This window comes from Bombina bombina, chromosome 2, assembly GCF_027579735.1.
Source record: "Bombina bombina isolate aBomBom1 chromosome 2, aBomBom1.pri, whole genome shotgun sequence".
Lineage (NCBI taxonomy): Eukaryota > Metazoa > Chordata > Amphibia > Anura > Bombinatoridae > Bombina > Bombina bombina.
This window is the reverse complement of record NC_069500.1, coordinates 462747453-462773835: the sequence shown is the minus strand read 5'-3', so window position 1 is coordinate 462773835 and position 26383 is coordinate 462747453.

Below are 26383 nucleotides of genomic sequence, written 5' to 3'. Positions count from 1 at the left end.
TAAATATAATATAGGGGTCGGCGGTGTTAGGGGAAGCAGATTAGGGGTTAATAGGGATAACGTAGGTTGCGGCGGTGTACAGAGCGGCAGATTAGGGGTTAAAAAAATATGCAGGGGTCAGCGATAGCGGGGGCGGCAGATTAGGGGTTAATAAGTGTAATGCTAGGGGTGTTTAGACTCGGGGTACATGTTAGGGTGTTAGGTGCAGACTTAGGAAGTGTTTTCCCATAGGAAACAATGGGGCTGCGTTAGGAGCTGAACGGTGCTTTTTTTCAGGTGTTAGGTTTTTTTCAGTTCAAACTGCCCCATTGTTTTCTATGGGGGAATCGTGCACGAGCACGTTTTTTATGCTGGCCGCGTCCGTAAGCACCGCTGGTATTGAGAGTTGCAGTGGCGGTAAATATGCTCTACGCTCCCTTTTTGGGTGCGGGGAAAAAAAAGCCAGCGTTAGATACGCGGGTCGTTACCGACAAAACTCTAAATCTAGCCGTAAGTGTTTTGCACATGAGCAATATCAGCTTTTCTTTCATATAGGTGGCGAGTCCACATTCCATTACTCCTGGGACTCACTCTTGTCTACCACCAGGAGGAGGCAAAGACTCCCAACCTCCAGGAACTCTAATAAACCTCTCCTACCTCACTAGCAACTCAGTCTTGTCTTTGCCTCAACTAGAGGAAGGTGAAGAATAAAGATGTCCATATGACTTTTCAGTGAGAGGGTCTTTCAGTCTATTTTTAGGCTCAATTTCCCCTCAGAGTACGATCTTTTTTTCAGAGGGATGTATATGGGTATGGTTAGTTGCTCTCTTTTTCACCTCATGGGAAATTTGTCACAAACCTTCTATAGTGGTTGCAGGGACTTGTCTTTTGCCTCCTCTTATTAATCTACAATATACTCCTATTCCATATCCTCTACTGATATGTTTCAGTACTGGTTTGGCTTTCTACTAGTAAATGAGTGTTTGTTGGTTATCTTTTTAAATCTGTAGTATCTGTTACTGATATGGCTGCTGCTTCTTTATTTAGGATTAATAATATTTTTGAACAATTTCCTGATTATTCTGCTAGTTAATATGTTTTAAACCTTTGTGGCAAATGTGTGGTATGTTAAAGCATATCTTTGGCAGTACTTTCTAGTCTTGGTCTGCTGATATGGTTTCTTAATCCAGATTTTGATAACTTTCTTTTCGTGGAAAGATGTTATTTGGCTCTGGTTTGGATTCTATTATCTCTAATGTTAAGGACAGTAAAGGAGTTTAGGACTAGAACTCCAGAGTTACATTTTAATTGCTATTGTTCCTTTCTTTAGAATAAGGCTGAAATCCATTCCTTCTTTCAGTAGCTGGTTCATCTGTTTCTATTTGGAATCCAGGTTCTAACTAGAACATAAATAAAAAGAGAGAAGCGCTCAACCTGGGAACGAACTAGTTACCACCTAAGAAGCAGCCTCTTTTTGCTCAACATGTGTCTTTCACAGAGAAGAACATTCCTGAAGCATATCAGTCTGATCCTGACTTAACAGTACAGTCCAGCCCCGAAATACCAGACAATCCCTCTCTGAACGAGAGAAACAGCAAAACCCCAGACGTACGTTTCGGCCTAGTGTGGGCCTCATCAGTGAGGTGCAGCCATATCCCTCTAGGCACACTGAGCAACGGGTCCACGTCTAACTAGAACATGTCTGAGCAGTCCAACTAATCTTCTCCTTTATCTCAGTTTGCATAAATGTATGACTTTTTTCAGAGACAGGCTAAGTTTCTTTCTGGAAGTTTGGTTTTAGTCTGTTCAGGATTCTTGGATTTTCAATATAGTCTCCCAGGGCCTTTTATTCTACAAGGTCAGTTTATGTCCATAATAGTTTTAAGAAAAGTTAATCTTCACATTCCTATTCTCTAGGAACATCATCAGTTTCCAAGGTTTGTCTTTCTGGTCTAGTATTTTCAGTTTGTTTCTCTACTGTTTGGTTTGAATTTAGATCCCAGAATGTTTTCCTAGGTCTTGTTTACCTTTTTGTCTGCTATCAGAACTCAGGGTATTGTAGTTTTTCTGGACGATATTTTGGTTCAACTTCTTTTTATTTAGCAGATTCTCTCACATCAAACTGTTGTTTTCTTCAGCACCACGGTTGGTGAAATCTTTTTTCCCAAAGATGTTGCCTTGATTACTCTGACTAAGATTGCTGTTTCTCAGATCCAGTTTCCTTGACAGTTTTTAGAATATGATGCCAGTTGTTCTTTGCATGTAGGTATTAGGTTGCATTTTGGTAGCTTTGGATGCTATTCGGTTTGCTTGTTTTCTCATGAAGCCTGTCCAGCTATGAATGCCTAGGCAGTGATGCAGGGGTCATACTCTATTTCATCTATGTTTCAGAACAAGCCAGTCTCTGTGGCTGTATCATTATTTATTTATTTTTTGCAGGGGGCTTCTTTTGTTCAACCTAGAGTGCAAGTTTTATATTTTTTTGTTTTCTTGGAGGCAAGGTTTCCTTTTTAATATTTCTTAACTCCTTACAACTCCTTTAGAGTCTTATCTCTGATTTCATTTAAATGTTGCTTCAGCAGTAGCATATGTCATTCTTCAAGGGGGAACTCTCTGTTCCCTGGCTATGAGGGAAGTATAATGAATTCTTTCCTGGGCAGAAGTCAATTGTCATTTATTTTCTCCTGTTTATATTCCTGGAGTGATCAACTGGAAATCAGTTTCTCTCAGTTGTTAGTCTTAGTATCCAAAAGAGTGGTCTCTTCATCTGGATATTTTCTATCAGATAGTGGATCTTTGGGGTCTCCTAGAGATAGATCTGATGTTTTTTTATTTTCGTTCTCTGACTTTTCAGGTACTGTGTGAGATCCATGGATCCTTAAAGGGAAACTAAACCCAAATGTTTTATTTTATGATTCGGAAAAGAGCATGCAATTTTTAACAACTTTCTAATTTAATCCTATTATCAAATCCTCTTTGTTCTCTTGGTATCTTTATTTGAAAAGCTAAATGTAGTCACAAATCACCAAGCACTATCCAGGGTGCTGAACAAAAATGGTCCATCTCCTAAGCTTAAAATAAAAAATAGGTTTAGTATCCCTTTAAGCAGTGTTTGTGGTTTCTTAGGTAGTTCATTGGATATTTCAACTCATTTATGTTATTTTTTTCTACCTCTGGTTCTTCTTCCAGGGTGGTTGCTTAATTAATCTAGAGGTAATGTCTGTGATTCTATTTGCTCCGATTTAGTCTCACAATTTTTGGTATGCAAATCTAGTTCAGATGTCCAGTTGCCCTATTTTGGGTCTCTTCCTTTGCATTTCGGATTTTTTTTTTTTTTGTCTCAAATCTCTAAGCCTGATGGAATTGAGTTTGAATGTATAGTTCTTAAGCAGAGAGGGTTTTCTGATTCTGTTTTTGAGTCTCTGTTACAGGTTTGTGAGCCTGCATTCAGGAAGTTTTTTATTTTATTGTTAACCAATATACTACTTCTTGAAATCTTATTCCTGGTGGTAGGGAAGAGTAATTGCCAGGAGTAATGGACTCTCATCACCTTGAAATAAATTAATTTATCAGGTAAGCATAATTTATGTTTTTGGGCATGACAAGTTGAAAGTAAACATGATCGCGAGAGAGCGATCACATTTTACTCTTCTCAGGTTAGCGCAACTAACGGTTAGTGAATTAAAAAAAAGTTGCACCAAACACAAAAATTAATTAGAAAAGTTATAAGGGTTAAAATGTATATTGTATATTAAACCATATTTGACTGCAAAGGGCTATATTGTATATATACATACATATACATGTCTAAATATGTGTAGGTATGTATATATATATATATATATATATATATATATATATATATATATATATATATATATATATATAAAATAATATAAAATAATAAAAAATACTTAGCACACCAAAATGCTTCAAAAAGTAATAGTTATGTTTTATGTCAACATGAATGTCAATAGATCATAACAACAGTAGTATAAATACCATCAGAAAATGTATACACAACACCAATACGGTGAGATGAATACAGCATACACCCGCATACATAACAATTCCCCTTAGGCGTCCCTAAGGAGTAGAAAAACTCAATTTATGTAAGAACTTACCTGATAAATTCATTTATTTCATATTGGCAAGAGTCCATGAGCTAGTGACGTATGGGATATACAATCCTACCAGGAGGGGCAAAGTTTCCCAAACCTCAAAATGCCTATAAATACGCCCTTCACCACACCCACAATTCAGTTTAACGAATAGCCAAGTAGTGGGGTGATAAAGAAAGGAGTAAAAAGCATCAACAAAGGAATTTGGAAATAATTGTGATTTATACAAAAAATCATAACCACCATAAAAAGGGTGGGCCCCATGGACTCAGGCCAATATGAAAGAAATTAATTTATCAGGTAAGTTCTTACATAAATTATGTTTTCTTTCATGTAATTGGCAAGAGTCCATGAGCTAGTGACGTATGGGATAGCAATACCCAAGATGTGGAACTCCACTCAAGAGTCACTAGAGAGGGAGGGATAAAAATAAAAACAGCAATTTTCCGCTGAAAAAATTAATCCACAACCCAAAAAATTAAGTTTATTCTCATAAATGAAAGAAAAAAACTTAAATCAAAAGCAGAAGAATCAAACTGAAACAGCTGCCTGAATAACTTTTCTACCAAAAACTGCTTCTGAAGAAGCAAATACATCAAAACGGTAGAATTTAGTAAATGTATGCGAAGAGGACCAAGTTGCCGCTTTGCAAATCTGATCAACTGAAGCATCATTCTTAAAGGCCCACAAAGTGGAGACTGATCTAGTAGAATGAGCTGCAATTCTCTGAGGCGGGGCCTGACCCGACTTCAAATAAGCTTGATGAATCAAAAGTTTTAACCAAGAAACCAAGGAAATAGCAGAAGCTTTCTGACCTTTCCTAGGACCAGAAAATAAAACAAATAGACTGGAAGTCTTCCTGAAATCTTTAGTAGCTTCCACATAATATTTCAAAGCTCTTACCACATCTAAAGAATGTAAGGATCTTTCCAAAGAATTCTTAGGATTAAGACACAAGGAAGGGACAACAATTTCTCTATTAATGTTGTTAGAATTCACAACCTTAGGTAAAAATTTAAAAGAGGTCTGCAAAACTGCCTTATCCTGATGAAAAATCAGAAAAGGAGACTCACAAGAAAGAGCAGATAGCTCAGAAACTCTTCTAGCAGAAGAGATAGCCAAAAGGAACAAAACTTTCCAAGAAAGTAGTTTAATGTCCAAATGGCTCAAATGGAGGAGCCTGTAAAGCCTTCAAAACCAAATTAAGACTCCAGGGAGGAGAAATTGATTTAATGACAGGCTTAATACGAACTAAAGCCTGTACAAAACAGTGAATATCAAGAAGTATAGCAATCTTTCTGTGAAATAAAACAGAAAAAGCAGAGATTTGTCCTTTCAAGGAACTTGCAGACAAACCCTTATCCAAACCATCCTGAAGAAACTGTAAAATTCTAGGAATTCTAAAAGAATGCCAATAGAATTTATGAGAAGAACACCATGAAATGTAAGTCTTCCAAACTCTATAATAAATCTTTCTAGAGCCAGATTTACGAGCTTGTAACATAGTATTAATCACTGAGTCAGAGAAACATCTATGACTTAGTACTAAGCATTCAATTTCCATACCTTCAAATTTAATGATTTGAGATCCTGATCCAAGGCTGGCAACTGGACATCCGAACCAGATCCGCATACCAAAACCTGTGTGGCCATGCTGGAGCCACCAGCAACACAAACGATTGTTCCATGATGATTTTGAAGATCACTCTTGGAAGGAGAACTAGAGGTGGGAAAATGTAAGCAGGATGATAACACCAAGGAAGTGTCAGCGCATCCACTGCTTCCGCCTGAACATCTCTGGACCTGGACAGGTATCTGGGAAGTTTCTTGTTTAGATGAGAGGCCATGAGATCTATCTCTGGAAGACCTCACATCTGAACAATCTGAGAAAACACATCTGGATGGAGAGACCACTCCCCTGCATGTAAAGTATGACGGCTGAGATAATCCGCCTCCCAATTGTCTACACCTGGGATATGCACCGCAGAGATTAGACAGGAGCTGGATTCTGCCCAAGCAAGTATCCAAGATACTTCTTTCATAGCTTGGGGACTGTGAGTCCCACCCTGATGATTGACATATGCCACTGTTGTGATATTGTCTATCTGAAAACAAATGAATGGTTCTCTCTTTAACATAGGCCAAAACTGAAGAGCTCTGAGAATTGCACGGAGTTCTAAAATATTTATTGGTAATCTCGCCTCTTGAGATTTCCAAACCCCTTGTGCTGTCAGAGATCCCCAAACAGCTCCCCAACCTGAAAGACTCGCATCTGTTGTGATCACAGTTCCGGTTGGCCGAACAAAAGAAGCCCCTTGAACTAAACAATGGTGATCTATCCACCACGTCAGAGAGTGTTGAACATTGGGATATAAGGATATTAATTGTGATATTTTTGTATTATCCCTGCACGATTGGTTCAGCATACAAAGCTGTAGAGGTCTCATGTGAAAACGAGCAAAGGGGATCGCGTCAGATGCTGCAGGCATGAGACCTAAAACTTCCATGCACATAGCCACTGAAGGGAATGACTGAGACTGAAGGTGCCGGCAGGCTGCAGCCAATTTTAAACGTCTCTTGTCTGTTAGAGACAGAGTCATGGACACTGAATCTATCTGGAAGCCTAAAAAGGTGACCCTTGTCTGAGGAATCAAGAAACTTTTTGGTAAATTGATCCTCCAACCATGTTTCTGAAGAAACAACACTAGTTGATTTGTGTGAGATTCTGCAGAATGTAAAGACTGAGTTAGTACCAAGATATCGTCCAAATAAGGAAACACCGCAATACGCTGTTCTCTGATTACAGAGAGTAGGGCACCCAGAACCTTTGAAAAGATTCTTGGAGCTGTTGCTAGGCCAAATGGAAGAGCAACAAATTGGTAATGCTTGTCTAGAAAAGAGAATCTCAGGAACTGATAATGTTCTGGATGAATCCGAATATGAAGGTATGCATCCTGCAAGTCTATTGTGGACATATAATGTCCTCGCTGAACAAAAGGCAGAATAGTCCTTATAGTCACCATCTTGAAAGTCGGTACTCTTACATAACGATTAAAAATTTTCAGATCCAGAACTGGTCTGAATAAATTTTCCTTCTTTGGGACAATGAATAGATTTGAATAAAACCCCAAACCTTGTTCCTGAAAAGGAACTGGCATGATTACCCCTGAAGACTCCAGGTCTGAAACACACTTCAGGAAAGCCTGAGCTTTTACTGGATTTGCTGGGATACGTGAGAGAAAAAATCTTCTCACAGGAGGTCTTACTCTGAATCCTATTCAATACTCTTGAGAGACAATGCTCTGAATCCATTGATTTTGGACAGAATTGATCCAAATATCCTTGAAAAACCTTAATCTGCCCCCTACCAGCTGAGCTGGAATGAGGGCCGCACCTTTATGCGGACTTAGGGGCTGACTTTGGTTTCTTAAATGGCTTGGATTTATTCCAATTTGAGGAAGGCTTCCAATTGGAAACAGATTCCTTGGGGGAAGGATTGAGTTTTTGTTTCTTATTTTGACGAAAGGAATGAAAACGGTTAGAAGCCTTAGATTTACCCTTAGGTTTTTTATCCTGAGGCAGAAAAATTCCCTTTCCCCCCATAACAGTTGAAATAATAGAATCCAACTGAGAACCAAATAAATTATTACCTTGGAAAGAAAGCGATAGTAATCTAGATTTAGATGTCATTTCAGCATTCCAAGATTTAAGCCACAAAGCTCTTCTAGCTAATATAGCTAAAGACATGGATCTAACATCAATTTTGATATTTGGTATCACAAATAAAATGATTAGCATATTGCAGTAAGCGAATAATTCTAGATATGTCAGAATCCAATTCTAGTTGCGCTAAATTCTCCAACCAGAAAGTTGATGCAGCCGCAACATCAGCCAAAGAAATTGCAGGTCTGAGAAGATGACCTGAATTTAAATAGGCTTTCCTTTTATAAGATTCAAGTTTCCTATCTAAAGAATCCTTAAAGGAAGTACTATCTTCCATAGGAATAGTGGTATGTTTAGCAAGAGTAGAAATAGCCCCATCAACTTTGGGGATTTTTCCCCAAAACTCTATAGAATTTGCAGGTAAAGGATACCATTTTTTAAACCTTGAAGAAGGAATAAAAGAAGTACCTGGCTTATTCCATTCCTTAGAAATCATATCAGAAATAGCCTCAGGAATAGGAAAAACCCCTGGAGAAACCACAGGAGGTTTAAAAACAGCATTTAGACGTTTATTAGACTTAACGTCAAGAGGACTGGTTACCTCAATATCCAAAGTAATTAACACTTCTTTTAATAAAGAACGCATATACTCTATTTTAAATAAATAAGTAGATTTGTCAGTGTCAATGTCTGAGGAATGATCTTCTGTATCAGATAGATCCTCATCAGAGGAGGATAAATTATTATGTTGTTGGTCATTTGAAATTTCATCAACTGAATGAGAAGTTTTAAAATACCTTTTACGCTTATTAGAAGGAGGAAATGCAGACAAAGTCTTCTGGATAGAATCAGAAACAATTTCTTTAAAATTCATAGGTATATCATGTACATTAGAAGTTGAAGGAACTGCAACTGGCAATGTACTATAACTGATGGACACATTATCTGCATGTAAAAGTTTATCATGACAACTATTACAAATGACATTCGGCGAAATAATTTCCACAATCTTACAACAAATGCACTTAGCTTTGGTAGAACCAATGTCAGGCAACAATGTTCCAGCAGAAACTTCTGAGGCAGGATCAGATTGAGACATCTTGCAAAATGTGAAAGAAAAAACAACATATAAAGCAAAATGATCAATTTCCTTATATGACAGTTTCAGGAATGGGAAAAAAATGAAAAAGCATAGCCCTCTGATAGAGATAAAGGCAAGAGGCAAACATCAGTGGGGTATTAAAATAATGAAAAAGTTTGGCGACAAGTATGACGCACAACGTAACTGAAAACATTTTTGACGCCAATAATAACCGGAAATAAGGCTTTGGAATCAACTATGATGCCGGAAATGACGAAGTTGCGTCATAGACGTATTTTTTGGTCCAAAAAAATTCTCGCGCCAAGAATGACGCAATAAAGTCTAGCATGTGGCGGACCCGCGGAACTAATACTGCCCTCAATTTGCAAGAAAGTAGTCAATTGAAAAAAAGACTAAACCCCAGGTGAGAAAAAAATTTCTTAAAAAATGTTTTTCCCCAAATATGAAACTGACAGTCTGCAGAAGGAAATACATGAACCTGACTCATGGCAAATATAAGTACAATACATATATTTAGAACTTTATATAAAAGTGCCAAACCATAACTGAGGTGTCTTAAGTAATAAAAATCATACTTACCAAAAGACACCCACATACAGCAGATAGCCGAACCAGTACTGAAACAGTTATCAGCAGAGGTAAAGGTAAATTGAGAGTATATCGTCAATCTGAAAAGGGAGGTAGGAGATGAATCTCTACGACCGATAATAGAGAACCTATGAAATAGACCCCCGTTAGGGAAATCATCGTATTCAATAAGTGATACTCACTTCACGTCCCTCTGACATTTGCTGTACTCTGAGAGGAATTGGGCTTCAACAATGCTGAGAAGCGCATATCAACGTAGAAATCTTAGCACAAACTTACTTCACCACCTCCATAGGAGGCAAAGTTTGTAAAACTGAATTGTGGGTGTGGTGAGGGGTGTATTTATAGGCATTTTGAGGTTTGGGAAACTTTGCTCCTCCTGGTAGGATTGTATATCTCATACGTCACTAGCTCATGGACTCTTGCCAATTACATGAAACAAAACAAAGGTGTCTTTTCCCCCAAAAAATTCACTGTACAATGATGTGAATAAGTAACGTAGGGGCTCAAAAGCGATACTTTGTAATGCACATGTATTGTAACAGTATATCAAGCTTGATTGTAGCTCAGTAGGGGCTCAAAATGATAACAAATTAATCCACATGTATTGTAACAATATGTCAAGCTTGATTGTAGCTCTTTACAAAAAGTTCACTGCCCAGCTGTACAGAAACCATATTAAACCACCACATATCTAGGAAACTCCTCTCCTTCTAGGTCTCATACACCTTATAGGCAAGATGGACACCAGAGACCTATCCCATATACCAAATTTCCCAGTCCGTAAAACTAGTGACCTCGTCATCGGACTATATGTTAGCCTCTATGCACAGTTAGTGTGTGGTGCAAATAGATTACGAGTCATCTGAACGAATGAACATGTATATTATGCAGGCTTGTAATATCCCAGTTCCTGTAATAAACAGAGATTATACTTGCTGATACTCTGCCAGGCTTCCTGTAGCATAACGCTTATATATATATATATATATATATATATATATATATATATATATATATATATATATATATATATATATATATATATATATATATATATGTTTAAATATGTGTGCACTTATGTGTGCACTTATGTATTTGTGTATTTACTGTGCATATTTAACATTCTAATGTTCTCACCACTCATAAAGCTACTGCATTTAACTAATCACAAAAATAATTTTAACAATCTGTTCAGTCTATGTAATACATGCCATTGTCGTGTTGCAACAACATTAAATTAAGGGGACATACCAGCCTAAATTGGAATCCACATGAATGCATTACAGTTTTGAATAGAATACTTTTTATAATATACATGTATTAGCAAAATGCTTCTAATAAAAGCTATAGCGGTTTCAAAAGTGTACTTAAAGGGCCATAATACCCAAATGTTTAAACACTTGAAAGTGATGCAGTATAGCTGTACAAAGCTGACTAGAACATATCACCTGATATGTAAAAAAGAAAGACGTTTTACCTCAAAAGTTTCTCAGTACCCACATCCCATTGTAAAGGACTTCTAAGCAACAAATCAGTATGTCTGTCCCGGGACAGCGGAAGGATCGAGCTTCCGTGCACTCTCATCTTATTTCCCTATTCAGCTTAAGGAAGTACAATGAAATCTCATGAGAGTTAAGTGCAATCTCATGAGATCACAGTAAAAGAGTTCATGACCTCAGCACTGTTGATGCTGATTGGCTGCTGTTCATTTCTTCATTTTATTTTTTTACCTGCAACTGAGCAGCAGTTGAGAATAACTTTTTACACAGATCTTACTCTGCTGAGCTGAGGAAAGTGAGGTAAAATATCTTCCTTTTTTACATAGAGATGCTCAGGTGATACTTTCCTATAAGCTTTTTACAGTTATACTGCATCAGTTTCAAGTGATTTAACATATGAGTATTATGTCCCTTTAAGAATGTATTGTGCACTAGCATTTTAAACACATATGATGCTTGTAGGGAGCTCATGGCGCTTGTATCATCTAAAATTACTCAATTGGTTATTAACTGACATGATACAAGCTTCACTGGTGCTCTGAGCAGCTGTAGTATTTAAAATGCTGGTGCACTGAGAATATTTAGCTATGCTTCACATGCACGTGCAGAGAAAAATGTAAACACTAAAACAGTGATAACTTTTACTAGAAGCTAATGCATGTATATTATAAATATATTTATATTCAAAGATGTAATTCATCCATATGCATTTAAATGTTGACTGAAATGTTCCTTAAAGTACTGAAATCTACCAAGATATGCAGCCTGTCTGGGGATATATATTTTTTTTCTTGACACCAATAAGAATAAGAAATAAATACATTTATTTGACTGACAACTCACCATCTTGTAATCATTTCAAGAAAACTTTAGTTAGAACCATAGCTCAGTGTATCAAGCATAATTGGCTCCCAAGACACTGCAAGATAAAACAATTTCCCTGTTTCCCTGTTGTCATGTTCTTTGTTTCATGTTATTGTGTTTTTAGAGAAAAGTAAAACACTTACACAGAGGGTGGGGTTTCTATATACAGTATATCAAACTCTTAAAAGATTTGCTTTTAAATGGATGCCAAGAGGATGTATTTTATCTTCAGAATTTTATGGAGCTAAATACTATTATCCCAGAATGTTTTCCTTTCTTTTATTATTTACTATACAAAGGATATTTTTTTTTTTTCTGGATTCTCTGCATAACAAGATCTTTTTTTTTTTTTTTTTTTTTTTACTTCTTTTTAATAAAGTATAGAATTGGATTTGCAATGTAATGAATTAAAACATGAGAAAATCTCAGTAAAAAAATGTACTAGTCAAACTAACATGAATTGCACATGAGTACATATAAGTTCACAACAGGGCGTACATTATTGAACATGTAATCTAGAATAAGCACTTGTAACTATGAGTTCAATAATACAAGAACTTTGGGGAACAAGTTTGGACTGCATGGCGGGTCGTCCCCTATAAAAAGCTGTTTGTGAATGTGCAGTCTCGTTTAAGGGTCTCTTAAAAAAAATACAAAGCAACAAGGCAGTGGGGTCACAATGTACAATTTAATTTTTTTTTTACTTTTATCTTCAATTTTGCTTTGTTCTTTTGATATTCTTAGTTGAAAGCTAAACCTAGGAGTCTCATATGCTAATTTCTAAGCCCTTGAAGGTCATCTCTTATCTGAATGTATTTTGACAGTTTTTCACAACTAGAGGGCGTTAGTTCATGTGTGTCATATAGATAACATTGTCCTCATGCCCGTAGAGTTACCTAGAAGTCAGCACTGACTGGCTAAAATGCAAGTCTGTCAAATGAACTAAAATAAGGGGGCAAAGGTGAAAAGTATATTAATATAACAGTTACAAAAATTAGCAAAGGAGAGCAGAAGCATTATTGGGCACACTTTAAAGGGTGGTAATTTAACAATGTGTGTGGAGTACGGTATGATGAAAATATATTAAAACATAACATTTAATTATATTATTTAAAATGGGGTTGTGGACAATGCCACAAAATAAAATTACAATAATACTAAGTATAAAATCAAGAAAAATAGAGCACTGCTACCTCTCCAGGGTAAATCAGGATAACCCTGATAGGATTACTATTATGGTAGAGGTCACTGGGGGCTTCTCTTTCTGTACTATATTAATATAACAGTCACCAAGATTACTTTTTTGAGTGTGGAATTTTGAGGTCTCCCGTATTACAGGTTGTGCGGTCCGACTAGGTTTATAGCATATACCACCACGATCCATTCCACGATCTGAGACCAGTAGTTATGGATTTTACGAACCAAAAATGTTTCACAAAACTCATAACAAAAATGTTACAAAGTACACCAACAACCATAAACTACATTATTAACCCCTAAACCGCCATCCGCCACATTGCAGATACTTTATTAAACATTTTAACCCCTAATCAACTGCGCACCCACATCGCCAACACTAAATAAACATATAAACCCCTAAACCGCCACCCCTACACATCACAAATACTATAAAAAAAACAATTAACTCCTAAACCGGCACCCCCCGACATCGCTAACACAAAACTAAAACTATTAACCCCTAAACTGCCAAACACCCACATCGCGACACACTAAATTAAACTATTAACCCCTAAACCTAACACCCCTAACTTTAAATTAAATTTACACTATAGCTACCTTTAAATAATTAAAAACTTACCTCTGAAATAAAAAAAAAACTAAGCTTAAACTATAAATTAACCTAACATTACTATATTAAAAAAAAAAAAAAACACTAAAATTACGAAAGATAAAAAAAATCTAACATTACAAAAAGCAAAACAATAACATTACCAAAAGTAAAAAAAAACTAAAATTACAAAAAAATAAACAAAATTTTCCAAAATAATACAAATTAAACCTAATCTAATACCCCTATAAAAACAGAAAAGCCACCCCAAAATAAAAACACCCCCTAACCTAGCAATAAACTACCAATAGCCCTTAAAAGGGCCTTTTGTAGAGCATTGCCCTGAAGCAATCAGCTCTTTTACATACATTTTTTTACAAAGAACCCCCTAACAGTAAAAAAAGCCCTAATCTAAAAAAAAAACCCAACCAAAACAACCCCCCCAAAAAAAACTAAAACATTAACCCTAGAAAATGTACTCACTGTTTCTGAAGTCCGGACATCCATCTTCATCCAGGCGGCGACATCTTCATTCCAGTTGCACGGAACTGTGGCGGCAAGGAGCTGACCAGGACCGGTGGCAACGACGGGATTAGTGTTAGGTTTTTTTTTTGGCTTTTTTTGGGGGGGGGTTCAGATTAGTTTATTTTTTATTTTTTAATGGTCGCAAAAAAAGCTCATACAAATGCCCATTTAGGGGCAATGGGTAGCTTTAGGTAGTGTAAGGATTTTTCAATTTTGTAACTTAGGTTTTTTATTTTTCGTTTATTTTATTTTTTTAATATATTAAATGTTAGGTTAATTTATAGTTTATTTTTTATTTCACAGGTACATTTTTAATTATTTAAAGGTAGTTGTATTGTAAATTTAATTTAAAGTTAGGGGGTGCTAAGTTTAGGGGTTATTAGTTTCATTTAATTTGTTGCAATGTGGGTGTTTGGCAGTTTAGGGTTTAATAGTTTTTGTTTAGTATTAGCGATGTGGGGGCCAACAGTTTAGGGGTTAATATGTTTATTTAGGTGTAAGCAGGTGGACGGCGTTTTAGGGGTTAATACTTTTAGTTTAGTATTAGCGATGTGAGGGGGCTAGCGGTTTAGGGGTTAATAGGTTTATTATAGTAGTAGCAATGTGGGGGGCCGGCAGTTTAGGGGTTAATAGGTTTATTATAGTTGTAGTGATGTTGGGGGCCAGTGGTTTAGGGGTTAATAGTTTTATTTAGTGTCGGCGATGTCGGGGGGTGGGGGATTAGGGGTATTTAGACTAGGGGTTTATGGTAGGGTGTAAGGTTTTTACATAACTTTCTTTTCCCCATAGACATCAATGGGGATTGCGTTATAGCGATCACCATTCCGCGATCGCAGGTATTAGTTTTTTTCTAACACTTTCTCTCCATGGGGGAAAACGTGCATGAGCACATCAAGTCAGGCCTTGGCTTTGGTGCGCTATGAAGCTTAACGCACAACACAAGAAGATTTTTTTTAAACTTGTAAAGGCAGCGCTAGGGAGAGTGCGATACCGCTCATTTTTTTGCATTATTTACGCACCGGGGTTTAACGCACAATTTATAATCTTGGTGAGTTTTGGTTATGCAAAACTGGGAAATAAAGGGATTATATATATTTTTAAACAATAAAAATTATTGTGTAGACTGTCCCTTTAACCTTTAACAAATAATAGAAATAAATCTTATTTAAAACAATCATTGTGATAGTTGCAAAGCAACTAAATAGCTATATAAAAATGAAATATAATGAAACTCCATTTGTAGATATTGGCATCCTAAAGTGAGTTTTCCTGCAGATCCCTTTAGCTGTACCTGATATCATATAGTCATCACATATGTAACAATTCCTATAGATATGTACACTGTTAACTGTATTCAGCCTCTACAATAGGGATGCATAGAGCTTTAATGAATCCATATCATGAGGCCTATTTATGAAATGTCTGTCGGACCTGATCCGACAGTGCGGATTAGGTCCGACAGACATCGCTGAATGCAGAGAGCGATACGCTCTCCGTATTTAGCATTGCACTAGCAGCTCTTGTGAGCTGCTGGTGCAACGCCGCCCCCTGCAGACTCGTGGGCGATCGGGGGGTGTCAATCAACCCGATCGTACTCGATCGACTTGAATTCCGACACTGCTCCATAACCCTGTCCGCCTGCTCTGATGAGGCGGACAGGGTTATGGAGCAGTGTCTACAGTGGCCATTTCAGAGTTTTAACATATTTGAAAGCAAATAGAGTATTTGGAAATAGCGGTAATTTGTCTAACATATGTTGGAAAAATCCCTTCCGAGGACTTAAAGGGACATAATACTCATATGCTAAATCACTTGAAACTGATGCAGTATAACTGTAAAAAGCTGACAGAAAAATATCACCTGAGCATCTCTATGTAAAAAAGGAAGATATTTTACCTCACAATTTCCTCAACTCAGTAGAGTTAGTTCTGTGTAAAAAGTTATACTCAGTTACTGCCCAGCTGCAGGTAAAAAAAAAAAAGGAAGAAATGAACAGTAGCCAATCAGCATCAACAGTGCTGAGGTCATGAACTCTTTTATTGTGATTTCATGATATTTCACTTAACTCTCATGAGATTTTATTTTAAACTTCCTTACACTGAATAGGGAAATAACATGAGTGTGCACAAAAGCTCGCTCCTTCCGCTGTCCCGAGACAGACATACTGATTTGTTGCTTAGAAGTCCTTTACAATGGGATGTGGCTAATGAGAAACTTTTTGAGGTAAAATATCTTTCTTTTTTACATGTTCAGGTGATATTTTCTTGTCAGCTTTTTACAGCTATACTGCATCACTTTCAAGTGTTTAAACATTTGGGTATTATGGCCCTTTAACAAGTGTCTAGAGGTGCCAAATCCAATGTCAAAAATTGTCATTGTCAAGCTAGTTTTCTTTTTAAGGATCTGAGAACTGGTTTGCGAGTGCGAGATTGCGACAAAAGCGTTCTGTTGTGATCACATGGCATCGAAAAGTAACCTTTTAGTCACAAAAAAAGTGCTGAAAACACTACTCCCAATAGATTATCATTGAGACTTTAGTTAAGCATACATTGCTTAGTTTAAAATAGAGTGGTGATGACACTTTTTTCTCAGATTGGTTAATAATGGATAGAAAAAGCTACAACCATAATATATTCCTGCAACGTTCTGTTATTTTAAAGTTGGAGACTATTTTATCAAATTTGACTGTTGTTTTGTTTTTGTTATTTAACAGTTTACTATTTTTCAGATTGCCATGGTTAGTGGCTTAGTAACGTTTGGGCGAGTACCGTGTCACACAGTGTAAACTTGACTTTAGTGATAAGTAGTAAATTACGTCTCCCATTTACTATTATCCTGTGCTCAATTTGATGCATGGAACATAAAGAGTTGCTTGTCCTGTTGGATTAATGCTGTGATAAATTAAGGGAATTGCAGTCACAAATGCTGTGCTGAACCGATTATACTGTGTAATTTGGGCCACTTAGCATTCTATAACTTTGTGTTATTCAAGCTTAGTCCATTTTGCATAAAACGTACTACTTAATGGGAGCTCTCTATTCTAAAACCGCTATAACAAAGCATTTATCTACCATACGCTAATCTTACCTCACACAGCCATTTGTAAACAAAGGCACGGCATGTTTTATAGGTGTCTCAAAGAGATTTTGTAAAAAAAACTATAGCTCTTCCTAGGTGGAATTAATTATTGTGTCCAAACATAAATTCTTTGTTAATAACATTTTTAGGTTTATATCAGTTTGTATTTTCTACATGTATGTGAGGGTCAGGAGTTTTGTTGTAGGTAGATTACTTGCAGTGATAGACTTTGTGTGGTAAAACAATGTGAAAACGACTTTGAATGATTTAACATGTTCCCTGTATATTGAATAATTTTCAAAATGATTGACGCACAGGGGAAAAAAAGGTGATCCAGTTTCAATGGGAAAATATGAATTCATTATATGGGAATATTGAGGATTTTTGACTAAATAGACTTGTAAGCGCATCTAGTAGTAGGCACATTATCCTGACATACAATATAAGGGTGTAGGATGTGTATGTTCAGATAAAACGCTCCACTGCTGTAGTTTATTTCTATTAAATGGAGCACAGGCTGCACAGCAAAAAACCCCAGAGAAGCTGGCCACAAAGATTAAAACTATTTTTTGCATCAGCCAGGCCAGATAATAACACAGAGAAAAGGGAAATAGCTGTGCTGCTGCATAATACAAATAAAATGTATTTGATATTCTGTACTGAAATATTCTGTCAGTTACTTAGTAAGTATGTATGATAGGGAACTATTTCAGATTACAGTAAATAATAAGACAAGAATTTAATGATGAAATATATGGACCACATAAACATGTCCAACAATCTAAATGCTGTTCAAGAAAACGTTTGTGTGCCTTTAGTTGTTTTCCTAAGATATCTGCAGAATCTTCTACTGTCATAGCAAAGTAATGTTTACTCAGTAGCAAATGCTGTGTTGGTAGAAAATATATTTTAGTTATATCATTATGTGTCTTTGCTTCACTGCAAATGAAAACTGCTGCTTTAATATTATTGACTGTATAGTTTTCGACTAATATCATATCATATACAGGGAAAGATAGATAGATAGATAGATAGATAGATAGATAGATAGATAGATAGATAGATAGATAGATAGATAGATGCATAATAGACAGATAGATAGACAGACAGGTAGATGATAGATGATAAATAGATAGATAGATAGATAGATAGATAGATAGATAGATAGATAGATAGATAGATAGATGGATGATAGATGATAGATAGATAAATAGATAGATGATAGATAGATGATAGATAGATGATAGATAGATGATAGATAGATAGATAGATAGATAGATAGATAGATAGATAGATACAGAGGCGTAACTAGAATCCACAGGGCCCATGTGCAAGAATCTAAGAAGGCCCCCCCCCCCAAAAAAAAATGTGAATTTGACACAATATGAGACAATAAGCACTGTGATATTACTGTGACACTAGCACCAATTTACTCCGACAATAAGCACTGTGATATTACTGTGACACTAGCACCAATTTACTCCGTTTCTCGGTTGGCAAACCGTTTCATCAGGCATCATGATGAAACGGTTTGCCAACCGAGAAACGCGTTGCAATCATTGGGGCCAACTGGGTGACCCTGTAATCCACTTTGTATAACAACCCTGGTGTTGTTTTTAAATTTTTGTTTTTAATAAATATTTGCAAATTTTTACTTTTGGAGTGGATCTCATTTCCTACCATCTGCCTGCAATCACTATTAAGTGCACAGCTACTGAGAAGCATTAAACCTGCCTTTGTTTTCACTGCATCAATACCAAAAGATCGTTTGTTTGGGTGAGCTGCCACACCTGCCTGAATCTGCAGCCTGTATCTACCAGCACATTGGTGTGCTTTGTGAGTATGTGAGTACCCACTTTATACTATAAAGCACATTTCTATGTATCATCCTTAATGGTCTGCACATATAGTGCTCTCTGTTTGTTTTACACCTGTTGCAGAACTACAGTATTGGAAGTATCCTTGAAAGGGTGAGCTGTCACACCCATCTAAATCTACAGCCTGCCCCTATCAGCACATGAGTGTGCTCGTGGAGTATGTGAGTACTCATTTGGCTATTCTGTTGCTTTTTCTTATGTCTTCAATCAGACTATACCACACATGAGGCGCCCCTCTGTTTTTTATTTCTCCTAGTTCTTGCCTGGATCATCCGGTTGAGAGGAGGCAGCCGCCGCTCAGCTATCAACTTATTTGTAAAAAGAGACATTTTCTTTTCTGTATACTCCAAAAGGGATTTATATAACCTTATATTGATATATTTTTCACCTCATAAGATAACATTAGTTTGTTTAAGTTTTAAATTGTCTTTAAGAGTTATCAATAACTACCATCTGAATTGTATACCATTCTGCGCCCCCTCCACTGTGATTTTATCATGTATTAGAATAAGCACTCTGATATTACTGTGACACTGGCACCAATTTACTCAAACAATAAGCACTGTGATATTACTGTGACACTGGCACCAATTTACTCAGACAATAAGCACTGTAATATTACTGTGACACTGGCACCAATTATCTCAGACAATAAGCACTGTGATATTACTGTGACACTGGCACTAATTAGCTCAGACAATAAGCACTGTGATATTACTGTGACACTGGCACCAATTTACTCAGACAAGAAGCACTGTGATATTACTGTGACACTGGCACCAATTTACTCAGACAATAAGCACTGTGATATTACTGTGACACTGGCACCAATTAGCTCAGACCTTAAGCACTGTGATATTACTTTGACACTGGCACCAATTAGCTCAGACAATAAGCACTGTGATATTACTGTGACACTGGCACAAATTATCTCAGACAATAAGCACTGTGATATTACTGTGACACTGGCACCAATTAGCTCAGACAATAAGCACTGTGATATTACTGTGACACTGGCACCAATTTACTCAGACAATAAGCACTGTGATATTACTGTGACACTGGCACCAATTTACTCAGACAATAAGCACTGTAATATTACTGTGACACTGGCACCAATTATCTCAGACAATAAGCACTGTGATATTACTGTGACTCACAGTAATATCACAGTGCTTATTGTCTGAGATAATTGGTGCCAGTGTCACAGTAATATCACAGTGCTTATTGTCTGAGATAATTAGTGCCAGCCCAGTGTCACAGGATATATTGCTTTAAATTACAAAAATGTATTGTGCTATCATCTATGATATAACACTTACAGAATGCCAAAACAACATGATTACATTTATTTCAAATCACATGACACGTTTATTTACAAAACTATACAATAAACAGTTGTTTGAAACTTTGATCATTGAGTTATTTATAATTAATAACAAAGCAAACTTATCCTGGATACTTGACCTCCCTAAGTAAAAAAACAATTGAATTCATAGTCCATACTGTGCAAGCTAAGTGACCTTGGTATGGTGCAATGTGAGATATGGCTACCTATGTAATTACATAGGTAGCCAGATCTCACATTGCATCATACCAGCAGGATCACTTACCTTGCACAGTATGTATACTCACTCAAACACCATGATTATTAACACTTCACACACACAATCACTTCACTACATATGACCATTTGGATTTGATTCAAGCCATTCTATATATATTATTGGCCAAATCACACACAGCCCACTCACCAGGTCTAGTAACCTCCAAAACAATTTAGTCACACTTTAAGCCCCTATTTATTAACCCCTACCCATAACCTGTGCCAATCAGTCTCTAACTCTCTAGGTATACAGGGGTTTGTGAACCCTCTCTCAGTACAGGGGGTTTGTGTATAAGCAGCATTTTGTGTTCTGTAATTGTCACTATCTCTGATTAGGAAGATTTACTGTTTCTGTTTGTAAACAATATTGTGGTGGGTGAGACTAGAGAAGACAACAATGACCCGGGCCCAGGGGTAGATAGAGCAGACCAGCCAGGGGGGCAGAGCCAGAGAGACTATTTAATGAAGAAATCAGTCACTGTATTCACATGCACGTACACAGGGACTAATCTTTTATAAATATTATTTTATTTGCATATAGTGTACACTGTAGAATATTTTTTTGAAGTGATTGCACGCCTATTTCTTTGTTTATGCAGCAAGGCCAGTGGAAAGGGTCACTCACTCAGGAGATTTTCTCTCCCACCAGCCAGAGCCGCAACAGTACACCATGAGCAACCCCCCCCCCCGCACGGCCCCCCCTCAGTGTGACTCTGAGCTAAGCACCGTCTGTGGCACCCCTCAATCTGCTCACCTGACTGTGCCCCAGGCGCCCTCCCCCCTTGGCCAGCCCCCCCCCCCCCCACTCTGACACGGAGAGGCGAGAGGAGCCCTCACTCAGCCTCACCATACCCCCACGGCCCCCCCTCTGTCTGACTCTGAGCTTACCTGATTGTTTGATGTCCCGCTAGCCAGAAGACTCCAGACAGGACCAGTGCCAGAGCAAGACAATATCTTCCACCTGACCCAGACCACGCATGCACAGTCAGTCCACGACGACTCACTCCTGTCTCCTGCTACTGACTAGGCTGCACTGCACGTGCAGTCACAAGAAAAATGTTGAGATACACGTGTGCGGTGCAGCCAGTCAGTGAGTCAGGAAGGAGGAGGAGGGAAAGTTACTTCTGAACTTCCAGGGCAGCCAGCGGCAGAGCAGCCAGACGAGTGACGACTGACAACAAAGTGCAATGTGCTGCAGCTTCTGCACTGATGTCTGGCATGTCTGCTGCCGCAATGCAAATTATAAAATAAAAATAATATATATAGTGTGTGAATCGAAGGTTGGGGGGAAAAATACAAAAAAGAATAATTAAAAAAAAAAAGAAAAAACAACCACCTGCCTCTTGGGCCCCCCTTTGTGTGGGAGACCTGCTGGGCCCGGTTGCAATGGCGACCGTCGCACCACTGTTAGTTACGCCCCTGGATAGATAGATAGATAGATAGATAGATAGATAGATAGATAGATGATAGATAGATAGATGATAGATAGATAGATAGATAGACAGACAGACAGACAGACAGACAGACAGACAGACAGACAGACAGACAGATAGATAGATAGATAGATAGATAGATAGATAGATAGATAGATAGATAGATAGATAGATAGATAGATGATAGATAGATAATAGATAAATACATTGTTAGATAGATAATAGACAGATAAAGCTAGATAATGAATTATTCTCTATTTGTTATATGCATTATTTTTATTCCCTGAATTGAAGCAGCAAATTGACTGGAGACATCTTGGGGGTAAGCAAAGTAAATTTAACAAAATAAATAAGATGCTTATTTAGATTTGTCGCTAAGTACTTTGAGATTGCTAACAAAAATGCAAGGATCCTTACAATACATAAAACAATACAGGAATTACTCAGATTGTCAGGTGTGTGTATTGTAGACAATTGTGTTCTTTATATTACAATAGAAACAATAAAAGGACCCATTAACAAAACTGTTTTGTTTTTTGCTAATAAGTGTTTTTTTACAGCAGCTTTTTCAATTAAATTAATATATTTAACCAGTCAAGGTATTTTGGTATTTTATGGTAATCCGTGAAATTACATGATCATTATCACTAGTGTGATATTAGGGATTTGGAAAAATGACAGTAGTGATCATTAGTGATGTCGCAAACTGAAAATTTTCCGTTCGCGAACAACGAATGCAAAGGTCCGCAACTGTTCGCGAACGGGCGAACCACCATTGACTTCAATAGGCAGGCGAATTTTAAAACCCACAGGGACTCTTTCTGGCCACAATAGTGATGGAAAAGTTGTTTCAAGGGGACTAACACCTGGACTGTGGCATGCCGGAGGGGGATCCATGGCAAAACTCCCACGAAAAATTACATAGTTTATGCAGAGTCTGCTTTTAATCCATAAAGGGCATAAATCACCTAACATTCCTAAATTGTTTGGAATAACGTGCTTTAAAACATCAGGTATGATGTTGTATCAATCAGGTAGTGTAAGGGTTACGCCCACTTCACAGTGACAGACCAAACTCCCCGTTTAACACAACGCAAACAACCGCAAACAGTCCATTTGCACAACCACGAGATAGATAGATTTGATAGATACATAGATACATAGATTAGATAGATAGATCAATATATGCAATATACATTTGATAGATACAATAGATAGATAGATTTGATAGATAAATAGATAGATTTGATAGATATATAATTTCCCAGACAGAGAATTACCCATGGTAAGGTTCCCAGAGGCAGTTGCGGCGCCAGGGGACGTGTATGTGATATGGATTTTAGGAACCGGGAGATGGAAAATGATGCTTGGTCGGTCCTCCTACTTCAAATTTGGGGCACTGCGCGTACAATCTACTGTGCCACCAGATATGAGTGGTGTGTTAAGTAGTACTATTCTGATCAGTTTAATGCCTGTTACTCCCCCTATCGGGGGACATGTATATGGCATGGATTTTAGGAACAGGGAGATGGAAAAAGATGCTTGGTCGGTCCTCCTACTTCAAATTTGGGGCACTGCGCGTGCAATCGTGGCCGGACTTTTAGCCGACGGACATTTGTCCGACAGACATTTGGCCAAAACACCAGTGGCTGTCACAAAACAGTCCGGCCACGAGATAGATAGATTTGATAGATAGATAGATAGATAGATAGATAGATAGATAGATGATAGATAGATAGATAGATAGATTAGATAGATAGATAAATAGATGCAATATACATTTGATAGATACGATAGATAAATAGATAGATTTGATAGATAAATAGATAGATAGATAATTTCCCAGACAGAGAATTACAAGACGTGCGGTCTGGGACCCATGGTAAGGTTCCCAGAGGTAGTTGCGGCGCCAGGGGACGTGTATATGGCATGGATTTTAGGAACCGGGAGATGGAAAAAGATGCTTGGTCGGTCCTCCTACTTCAAATTTGGGGCACTGCGCGTGCAATCTACTGTGCCACCAGATATGAGTGGTGTGGTTTTTGAAGCCACAGTGCAGCACCAGAGGCCAGAAAAAATTGGCATGTATTGTACACATGCCTGAAAAATTAGGTATTGTTTGTTTCCCAGGCAGAAAGTGCCCTAAAACATTGCGGCTTGAACCGTAGTTGGTGGCGGATAAGTCACGCAAGTCATCCGGCATTCAAAGATAAAATACATCAGCGTGTGGACCATTTTTAGCCCAAGGCAGCTCATGTCATCAGGCCTTTTTTACTCGAATGTATCGCCCAATGTCAGTCCCTTCGGGATCCATCCTTCATTCATCTTAATAAAGGTGAGGTAATCTAGACTTTTTTGACCTAGGCGACTTCTCTTCTCAGTGACAATACCTCCTGCTGCACAGAAGGTCCTTTCTGACAGGACATTTGAAGCAGGGCAGGCCAGAAGTTCTATCACAAATTGGGATAGCTCAGGCCACAGGTCAAGCCTGCACACCCAGTAGTCAAGGGGTTAATCGCTCCTCAGAGTGTCGAGATCTGCAGTTAAGGCGAAGTAGTCTGCTACCTGTCGGTCGGTCGAGTCGTTCTCTGAGGGTGGACCCCGAAGGGCTGTGGTGATGCATAGGAGCTCTGCATGTCCTCCATCAACAACACGTTTGTAAAGTGTCCTGTCCTTGCCAGCGTGGTCATGGGAGGAGGAGGATTACTTTCACCTCTTCCCCTATTAGATTCCCGTTATGCTGTGTAAAGCATACTTTTTAATTTATTTTGGAACTGCTGCATCCTTTCCGACTTGCGGTAAATCTGTAACATTTCAGGCACTTTATGCTTATACCGGGGGTCTAGTAGCGTGGACACCCAGTACAGGTCGTTCTCCTTCAGCTTTTTTATACGAGGGTCCCTCAACAGGCACGACAGCATGAAAGACCCCATTTGCACAAGGTTGGATGCCGAGCTTCTCATGTTCTGTTCCTCGTCCTCAGTGATCTCACTGAAGGTATCTTCTTACCCCCAGCCACGTACAATACCACGGGTACCAGATAGGTGACAATGAGCACCCTGGGATGCCTGTTGTGGTTGGTCTTCCTCCTCCTCCTCAAAGCCACATTCCTCCTCTGACTCCTCTTCCTCACAATCCTCTTCCAGCGTTGCCGCGTGTCCAGCAAACGATGCTGATAAGCCTGTTTCTGGTGGTGATGGTGACCACAACTCTTCCTCTTCACGCTCATCTACGGCCTGATCCAGCACTCTTCGCAGGGCACGCTCCAGGAAGAAAACAAATGGTATGATGTTGCCTTCGGTGCGACTGACTAGATTTGTCACCTCCTCAAAAAGACACATGAGCCTACAGGAATTGCGCATGAGCACCCAGTAACGTGGCAAAAAAATTCCCAGCTCCCCAAAGGCTGCACCCCGGTCATACAAATACTCGTTAATGGCTTTTTCTTGTTGGAGCAGGTGGTCGAACATTAGGAGTGTTGAATTCCAATGTGTCAGGCTGTCGCAAATCAAGCGCCTCACTGGCATGTTGTTTCGCCGCTGGATATCAGAAAAGTGCGCCATGGCCGTGTAGGAACGCCTGAAATGGCCACACACCTTCCTGGCCTGCTTCAGGACGTCCTGTAAGCCTGGGTACTTATGCACAAAGTGTTGTACGATCAGATTACACACATGTGCCATGCACGGCACATGTGTCAACTTGCCCAATTTCAATGACGCCACCAAATTACTTCCATTGTCAGAAACCACATTGCCGATCTCCAGTTGGTGCGGAGTCAGCCACTGATCCACCTGTGCATTCAGGGCGGACAGGAGTGCTGGTCCGGTGTGACTCTCTGCTTTCAGGCAAGTCAACCCCAAGACGGCGTGACACTGCCGTATCCGGGATGTGGAATAGTACCTGTGGAGCTGGGGGGGGTGCCGTTGATGTGGAGCAAGATGCAGCAGCAGAAGAAGACTCAGCCAAGGAGGTTATGGAAGAGTATGGAGTAGGAGGAGTAGAGGAGGTGGCAGCAGGCCTGCCTGCAAGTCGTGGTGGTGTCACCAACTCTGCAGAGCCACGCATTCCATGGTTGTCAGCCGTCAGCAGGTTTACCCAATGTGCAGTGTAGGTGATATACCTGCCCTGACCATGCTTTGCAGACCAGCTAACAGTGGTCAGATGGACCATTGCCCCAACATTGTGTGCCAGACATGCCATTACTTCCTTTCGCACAATCGAGTACAGGTTGGGGATTGCCTTTTGTGAAAAGAAAT